This window comes from Chlorocebus sabaeus, chromosome 3 (assembly GCF_047675955.1).
Source record: "Chlorocebus sabaeus isolate Y175 chromosome 3, mChlSab1.0.hap1, whole genome shotgun sequence".
In the NCBI taxonomy this organism is placed as follows: domain Eukaryota; kingdom Metazoa; phylum Chordata; class Mammalia; order Primates; family Cercopithecidae; genus Chlorocebus; species Chlorocebus sabaeus.
Window position 1 is genome coordinate 34,717,419 of NC_132906.1, and position 9,535 is coordinate 34,726,953.

General features: G+C 32.6%; 1 non-coding gene across 1 annotated transcript; it reads left to right on the top strand.

Moving 5' to 3' along the window:
* Window positions 1-2,137: 2,137 nt before the first annotated feature.
* LOC119620147 (small nucleolar RNA U13) lies at window positions 2,138-2,239 on the top strand. Its single transcript, XR_005236609.1, has one exon. It is a non-coding gene; the product is annotated as a small nucleolar RNA U13 (small nucleolar RNA).
* Window positions 2,240-9,535: the final 7,296 nt, after the last annotated feature.

Genomic DNA, 9,535 nt, shown 5'->3' on the forward strand with positions numbered 1-9,535 from the left:
TGCAAGCTGAGGAGCAAGGAGAGCCTGTCTGAGTCCTTTAACTGAAGAACTTGGAGTCTGATGTTCGAGGGCATCCAGCATGGGAGAAAGATGTAGGTTGGGAAGCTAGGGTAGTCTAGTCTTTTCACATTTTTCTGTCAGCTTTATGTTCTAGCCTTGCTGGCAGTTGATTAGATGGTGCCTACTCAGATTAAAGGTGGATCTGCCTTTCCCAGTCCACTGACTCAAATGTTAATCTCCTTTGACAATAGCCTCACAGACACATCCAGGATCAATACTTTGGATCCTTCATCCAATCACATCGACACTCAATATTAACCATCACAACAGGGACATGATAGATAGGAAGAGACTTAAAGAAACATCAAGAGTGTAGAAGAATAATAAAGAAATGACTTTGGAGAGCAAGTGAGATTACATAATCCCATTTCCTTACAGTGAGATAAATGCCATTTATAAAAAGATGTCTTCAATGAATTCAATATTATTAGTTGATATAACAATTTTAGTTAAGACCAGGCAAGGTGGTTCACACCTGAAATTCCAGAACTTACAGAGGTGGAGGCAGGAGCATAACTTGAGCCCAGGAGTTGGAGACCTGCCTGGATAACACATAAAGACCCCATTCTCTACAAAAAGAAATACAATAGACAATAATCCTTCCCCAAAATTTAGTAAAGTACAAAATATGATTAAAGAATATTCAAAGAAGCATTCTGGGATAATGGGTTTGAATAAATGAGATATTTGTTAAAGCAAGTGTTGCTCAACTCCCAGAAGTAAGAGGAAAGATTATTACACTGGAAGGTAGTGATAGTATGTGTCAGGGATAGGAACTACAGAGAGAAGATAGAGAATCCTCCAGGAGGTGGAGAGATGATCCAAGTGGCTTATATTTTATTGATAATCAAGAAAAACGTGAGTCTAAGAGAAGACAGACAAACTTAAATTTGAAGGACAACTGAAGAAGGCTGATCAGAAATGCAAAGAGACTAAAGATGGACCTAGATTTATTTTATTTTATTTCGGTAGACTTTTTATATAATTTGAAGAGACACAAAAATGTAATGCTCATAGAAGGATGAAAATATGAAAATAGAGATAATTTGTTTTATAAAACTAGAATAAACTTGTTAACAGAAATTGATGAGCATATTTAAAATTCTAAAACAATTTGCCATAAATACATTAGATGTCCAAATCCAAAATAAAACACCAGCAAACAGAATGAAACAACATATTAAAAGTATAACATGTTATTATGAACTAGATACTTCCCAGAACTCTGCAGATTGATTAACATTAGAAAATATGTTTACATATGTATACACATACACACACTCCGTATCAGCAAATAAGAAAACCATCTTGATAATCCCAATAGATATTAAAAAGTTCCTTGATTACATTCAGTATACATTAATCATAAACTGTGAGTTATGAGAATTTAATGATAAAGAATATGAATTATAAAATGATTCAGCATGGTCCGGACGTGCTAGTTTATGCCTGTAATCCCAGAACTTTGCGAGACCGAGGCAGGCAAATCATTTGAGGTCAGGAGTTCAAGACCAATGTGGCTGACACGGTGAAACCCAGTCTCTGGGCATGGTGGCACACACCTGTAATCTCAGCTACTCTGAAAGCTGAGGTAATAGAATCTCTTGAACCCGAAGGCTGAGTTTGCAAGATCGTGTCACTGCACTCCAACCTGGGTGACAGAGATACTCAGTCTCAAAAAAAAAAAAAAAGGAAAAGGAAAAAGAGTCAGCATAATGCAGACTTCAAGGCCCTTGGGTTGGCTTTTACCTACATCCTAGTGTCATCTCAGATACCCTTTTCACTGAATATTTTATTCTGTCTCAGGACCACCACTTGTGTTGATCTCTGTTCCTCTAATGTTGGCTTTCCTCTTGATCTAATCTAACACTTTCGGTTCCCAGAAAAAAGAGCTATGGCCACCACATTAATAAAACTCTTTAGTTATTTGCTGTTACATCACCAAATCCATCTTCTAAAACTATTACACTTCTATATAATTTCTCTATTTCCTTTTAAACTAGTTTAACAAACTACACAGAGATAGAAGTTGTTAGGTCTTGCTATGGTTTGAATATCCTCTATAACTCATGCTGAGATCCATTTGTAGTTCAGAAATATGACTGTTGTCTTTTCATGCCCATATGAGATCTGGCTCCCTAAATCCTTGCTATGATATCAGTACATTACCTGTCTAATGTGAAAAAGAAAAGACAAAATGAAATAAAACTTGGACACCACAGAGATTTCCCATCAGTAAGAAGGCTCTCACCAGATCCAGCCCCTCATTCTTAGAATTCTCAGTCTCCAAAACTGTAAGAAATGAATTCCTTTTTAAATAAATTACCCAGTTTCCAGGATTGTTTTAATAAGCAACAGAAAATGGATGAAGACTGATCTGTCTCCTGATGTAGATAATGGAGCCAAAACTTTATACTCGTTACTCAATTAGAGGATGTTCACAGGGTAAATATTCAAGGGAGGCAGGGCTGAATTCTACATCAGAAGATAGTATCTCAGAAGAATAGATGTTAATTTTTATTCTCCCCTAGGAACTATAATGTACACAGGCTGTGATGCAGGCTTGACCAGTCAGACTTTGCTACCAAGGATTCTAAATCTAGAGACAGTGCCAACAAAAAGAGTGGCAGCAAGGCTAGCCATGGACTCTATTGTCAAACAGCTTTGTGACAGTGACAATGACAATGGCAGTTCCATTGCAGCAGTATCCTGAGTTGGCAGTTCCTGTGATGTGTTATTGACTAAGGTTTTAAATACCAAGAATCTTAAGGTTCATCTCATTGTTAAGATTGGATCATCAGCTTTACTAAAGATTCTCTGAGCTATACAATTTACTTCCTTGAGTGCTATTGATGAAAAGCTCTTTTATTGTAAAATATAGTACAGAGAAATATTAAAATATATGATCAACTTAATAAATTGTTATGTGTTCAACTAGTAACTACCACTTTTATCAATAAATAGTCTTTCCAGACATTATTGAACCTCTCCACGTGCCTGATCTCAATCAAAACCTCACAGCCCTGCTGTGACCATTGTCCATATTTAATGGTAATCATGCTCGCTTTATTTTACAGTTTAATAACTCAAGAAGTATTCTTAAATACTAGGTTTGATTTTAACTTTTTGGGAGCATGGTTATAGATCTTAAGTCTTTGTTATTACAGGTCCCATCCATAAATTATTATTTTCCTGCAATCTTACATTGCACAATGTAACTGGGCCATTTTACTTGCAAAGTATTTAAGATTCTATAATTTTCACATATTCCCAAGGAATATTTTAACATATTTCTCTGCCCTCTGTATTTTCTATCAATTGATTGCTTAATATAGGGGATTTATAGAGTCAATACATAAAAATGTAGCTAATCCTTAAATAAATGTGTATCTAGCTATATAAATATATCAATCTATATAAATATATAAATAGATATAGAGATTTTATATATAAAAACTTATCTATCTATGCATGAATCTGTAACTAGTTTTATATAGATAAATATAAATCTTTTCTTCAACTTTTGGCAAAACTCTTCATTACATTCCTCAAACAAGAGGCATATTGTGTCTGGTTGCCACTTTTGGTGATGTTATCTACTGATTGTGCTTATTGCCTAGATATATTAATTAATTAATGACATTTTTATTATATCATTTTTTATTAGTAAAATGTTTTATATGAGTAAAATTTTTTTTATCTGATGTTTTCTGTCTCAGAGAAGTTTGCACAGGACTAAGAGGCTAAAAGTTTGATTTTTTTGCTCTTTTTAATTTATTTTAAAAACTGACTTCTTTCTTTATGACCCTCCAAATTTGGCTAATTTGTTGAAAAGTTTCGATTAAGTTTATTTTTTAGTATTTGAACTCACAGTTACACAAAATATTTTTGAAGTGTTTTCATCCATTGTTGTTTTTATTGAAGTAGAAATGTTCCTCTCTCTCCAATGGGTGGCTCCTATGTCTTCTGAGTTCTTTTGACATGTCCTGTTGCAGTCCCTGATAGTTGCTAAAATGTTTCAGACACTTCCTACACATTTTCCATCCCAGCTCGGGAATGAGACATTTCTAGTTCTGATTTGTGTATATGTGGCAGGGGCAGGGGTGTGAGGAAGGGTATTTCAAGACCAGAATTTGGGCAATATGAATGTGCATTATTAACTGGGTCTGCTATTATTTCTACATCTTTCCAGTTGACAGAGTTAGAGTGAATAAGTGGACTGTAGTGTGGATGGATGGCTAGATTAGTAGAAAGTCAGATAAGACTGGGTGCGGTGGCTCACGCCTGTAATCCCAGCACTTTGGGAGGCCGAGGCGGGAGGATCACGAGGTTAGGAGATCGAGACCATCCTGGCTAACACGGTGAAACCCCGTCTCTATTAAAAACACAAAAAAATTAGCTGGGCTTGGTGGCAGACGCCTGTAGTCCCAGCTACTTTGGAGGCTGCCTGAACCCTGGAGGTGGAGTTTGCAGTGAGCCGAGATCGCGCCACTGCACTCCAGCCTGGGCGACAGAGCGAGACTAAGTCTCAAAAAAAAAAAAAAAAAAAAAAAAAAAAAAAGAAATAAAGAAAGGCAAATAGCATGGCCTCCATGAATTCATAGTGTTATGTCTGATTTAAATTCTTTAAATTCAAAACTAAGATGTATACATTATCTCTGCTAAATTTTTGTCTTCTTTTTTCCACATTAAATGCATATGTTTTGAAGGCTATCAGAAGTGGTAGAATTGGACTATTTATTATGTAATATGTTTTATATGTATATAAAAATAAAAGGCAGTATTTATATTGATGTTTATGCTGATTGTTGTGGTTGTCTGCAATTCATGGCCTAGTTAATACATAAGAAAGAGATCATGGAGATAGCAATTTCTTAACTCTCGAAGTATTATAACAGTTAGTGGCTTCTATATTTGGAGTAAATTTGGCTGGATATAATACCTTTATCTTACTTTTCCTTTGTATTATAACAGTTTGTGGCTTTTATATTTGAGAGTAAATTTGGCTAGATATAATACCATTATCTTACTTTTCCTTTGCTTACTTTTCTTTATGGGAATATCACTTACATGTTAGTTGATTTAGTTCTGGAATTAAAAATGCTGTTGAGTTTGATGATAACTTCATTTTGTTTTCCTTATAAATAACTTTGTGTTTTTGTTGGAGTGCCAAAGAGATTTTTCTATTTTTTTAAAATCTGACTTTCTTAAGAAGCAAATTTTATTTACTTATTTTTTCTATTACTCTAATAAATAATTTCTTCTAATTTTATTTTTTTGTTCTCATTTATATTTACATATAATATTTACTTGACTATAATCAATATAGTCACAATTTTGTTTTCATCTTATTCCTTTGACATAATTTTCACACATTTTCTCTCTTGTGGCTACATATTTTCCATCATAATTTTAACATCTGCATAATAATCCATTAAGGTGTTATTTGATATAGCATAATTACACTTCTCTATGTTAAATATTTATATCTATTTCCTTTTCTTCATGTTATAGGTTAAGTCATTCAGTGTTTTTAAAATTAGTAAATTCAGAAAAATTCAATCATTTGGCCTATCCTTCCTATAAAAACTGTTCAGCAGTATAAAACATATTAGAGAAAATTTTTATTTGTATACTTATTTCAACTTATTTCAGCATGTTTACTGGAATTGAGAGCTGGTTTTCTTCTAATCTACAGCTCTAACAGCATAATCCATGAAGCAGAATTCCATGACTAAGACATGCCTTTTGCCGTTTTCCTTTGAGTTCTAATTCAAAGAGATAAGCTGTTTGGTCTGTTTCATTGACTTTCAAGTGTATCGCATAGTCAAAACATTCTTCTCAGAGAAGCAAAGACCAATTCTAAAACGGAATCTACATTGAAATCATATCTATTTATCTACATTGATCTGAACCTTTGACATTATCTTCCATTAGAAATTGCACCGATTGATCATCAAAAGGAAGAAGAAACAGATTTTTGAAAATAACATTAATGGTTCTTGAAAATGTTCTAATCAGCAAAGGTATCAGTACTGGGAAGAAGTCTAAGAAGGTAACTATTAGTTTTCTACTTATGCATAATAAATTAGCCTAGAATAACAGCTTAAAACATACATCTCACAATTTCTTAGTGGAGTGGTTCTGACTCAGGGACTCTAATGAGGTTGTAATTAGGATGTCAACTACAGCTGCAGATACCTGAAGGCTGCACCCAGGACTGGAGGATGAGCTTCCACAATAGCTCATGCCTATGACTGTTTGGTGGAGGTCTCAGTTCTTCATCACATAGTACTCTCATGACACAGCAGCTGGCTTCCCTGAGTAAGTAATCCAGACCTAGACTCCTAAGTTGTACTCTCATGCTTTTGATTTTTCTTTTTTGTCTACTCTTTAGAACCAAATTACTGAGACTCCACCCCTTTAAAGGAGGAGAACCAAAGAATTTGAGGCCATATTTTAAAGCCATCATAGTAACTGCTAAACCATCAGAGAATAATGGGCAAAATACAGAGATTTTATAGCCACACAGAACATCTCAGAATCTGGCTTCGCTGATTATTACCAATTGAACATTGAGCAGATCCATTGGTGCAACATCCTTGGCATCTTTTTTATTGTTAAGCTAGAGATTATTTACTATCCGCCTACCTCACTGGATTATTATGAGACTCGAAGAAGATCATGTAAAATGGTGGTTTTGAAAAACAAATATTTATTAATCTTGAATTAAACATGTACATGTGTAAGTTTTTAGCTCATTGAGGCTAAAATGTATCTATGGCTGAAAAATATAAAATCATTAAACAAGTAAATAGATTTATATTGAATGACTATGCAGTCAATGACAAAATCACTGTAGCATAGACTTTTTCTAGGTAATAAGGCAGGAATGTTCTGTATCTATTTCCTGCTTTTTCACGTATAATAATATGTAATTTCCAAACAACACATTTGGAAATGTGTTTTAAAATGTTATAAAAAGTTATAAAATGGCTTTCATAACTTCCATACTTGAAGATAGTTTCCACTCATATTAAAAACAAACAAAAAGCTACATACATTTTAGGTTTCAAAGATAAATGTTATTTCAGAATGGTTTTTTAATTTTCATTATTATAAATGGAAAATATAAATGTCATTACTAAAAATGCCTATAACTGTAATAAATAAAAATTATTTGACCTTAACACATAAAAACATTTTTGTTTTTATATCTATTTTACATAAGAAAACTTAATCGTTGGATTGACATAAGTGGTTCAGTTATTGTACATCACGTATAAGCCAGTGCATGAAACTTAAATTTACTCTCAATTAAGAAATACATACCTAACATGGTTAAGATAAATAACTTTTTCATTGGAAAATTTGAGTACTTATAATTAAGTTTTCTGTGATTGAGTAGAATTAGAGAAGAGAAATTTCAAATAAAAAATAAATTAGGGACATTTCCTCTCAGGGGTGTAGAGAACAAGAAAGGGCATTTATCCTGTGTTTAATTCAATAACTATAACAAAAAATAGCTTTATCATCCTCTGTGGTGGACTGTTCGTGATTTTTTTCACCTATTTTTTATTGCATTGTTTATTTACTTATTATTTAATTTTGTGAATGATTTATATTTACATCACAGGTAGACAAACTATCATGCATAAGCCAAATCCAGCACACCACCTGTTTCTGTATCTAAAGTTTAATCGGAAACAGCTAAGCTCACTCATGTTTATGTTGTCTAAAGCTGCCTTCATGCTTCAGTAACAGAACTGAAGAGACTCTACAGAGACTGTAAGATCTGCAAACTAAAATATTTGCTGTTTGGCTATTTAAGGTTTATCGACCCTTGCTCTACATGCAAGCCTTTTTCCAAACTGTAATATGCAAATGGAATCTCTCAGTCTGTTGATGCTTTTTTTCTTCTATTGATAGTATCTTTTCATAAGGAGAATTTGAAATTTTGATTAAATGCAATTTATCATTACTTTATTTTATAAATTATGCTTTTGGTATCTTATATAAGAAAGTTTTGTCTAACTTCAAAGCAAAAATACTTAATTTTGCCCTGAAATTTTATACATTTAGTTTCTACATATACATCTACAAGATCAAACTTCAAACATTTTTGCAGATAAGTATCAAATTGTCCAACAACATTTCTTTAAAAGTCTGTTATTTATCCCTTGAATTGCTTTTAAATTTTTGTCAAAAATCAGTGGGTTTATATCTGTAGTTTCTCTATTTTGACACATTGATCAACGTATCTTTCTTTATGTGTAGACCATACTGTCCTGATAAATGTATTTTTTTATTATACTTTATGTTCTAGGGTACAATTTAAATGTATTTTTTATAATAAGCCTTCAAATAAATTAGAATAGGTCACCAAACGTTGTTTTTCTCAAAAAGCTATTTTGGCTCTTCTAAATACTTTCCATTTCGATATGAAATGGAAAAAATAAGAGCATTGTTCAAGTCTCTTCCTAATTTATTTAATTTATTAATACTTTTAAATAACTACTAGGGAGGCTGAGGCAGGAGAATCGCTTGAACCCAGAAGGTGGAAGTTGCAGTGAGTTGAGATCGCACCACTGCACTCCAGCCTGGTGACAGAGAGAGACTCTGTCTCAAAAAAATATATATATATATATTGATGAAAGATTACAGAAGGTTTTCGTACATTCTTCATAAAGATTCTCCTACTGCTTACACTGTACCCAACATGGTCCATTTATAAATGTTTAAAAACATTAACATTGGTAAAATACTATTAACTTCAACTGTTTTTTCCACTAATAATAGTTTCACTTTTAGTAATTTCTTAATTAGTATTCAGATAGTAAATTATATTGATTGATTTTAAACTCCAAGTACAGTGATAGCTCCTAGGCAAAGAAAGATGATTAAGACATTCCTATCTTCAAGAACGTCACAGTCTATTAGATGACCAAAAATATAAATTAATAATGCAATAATTACATGACATTTCAAGTTAGCAGCCCAAAAGACACAAAGAATTAAAATTGCATTTGTCATTAGACAAAGAAAGACAAAAGCGTTCCATTACTACACTGCATTATAAAACACTCTTCTTGAACAATGAAAGGCTCAGATTGCTGAGCCTTTATTTTCTTATGTATTCTTCTGTTTTTCTTTTCATTTTTCAAGCAACACGAGTCTATTGCAATGTGGCAGAAATCTAAGTAAGCCATATCATTTCTTTGAAAATCAGATTTGTTTTAATGAAAATTCCAAAGGTATTGTTTATTCTCTTCAATGTTAATGTTGATTTATGTTCTCATTTTTAAAATTATTTGTAAAGTAATTTTTAAGTAAGTTATATTGAATAAATAAAAACATACAGAGATTAGTGTTTGCATGTGGAGAAGAAAGTATCTACACAAATTTCGAAATTGCCAAAAAGGAATTTTGTATTAGAGATAACTTGTTTCTAATAGCAATTACAATACAGAAAAGT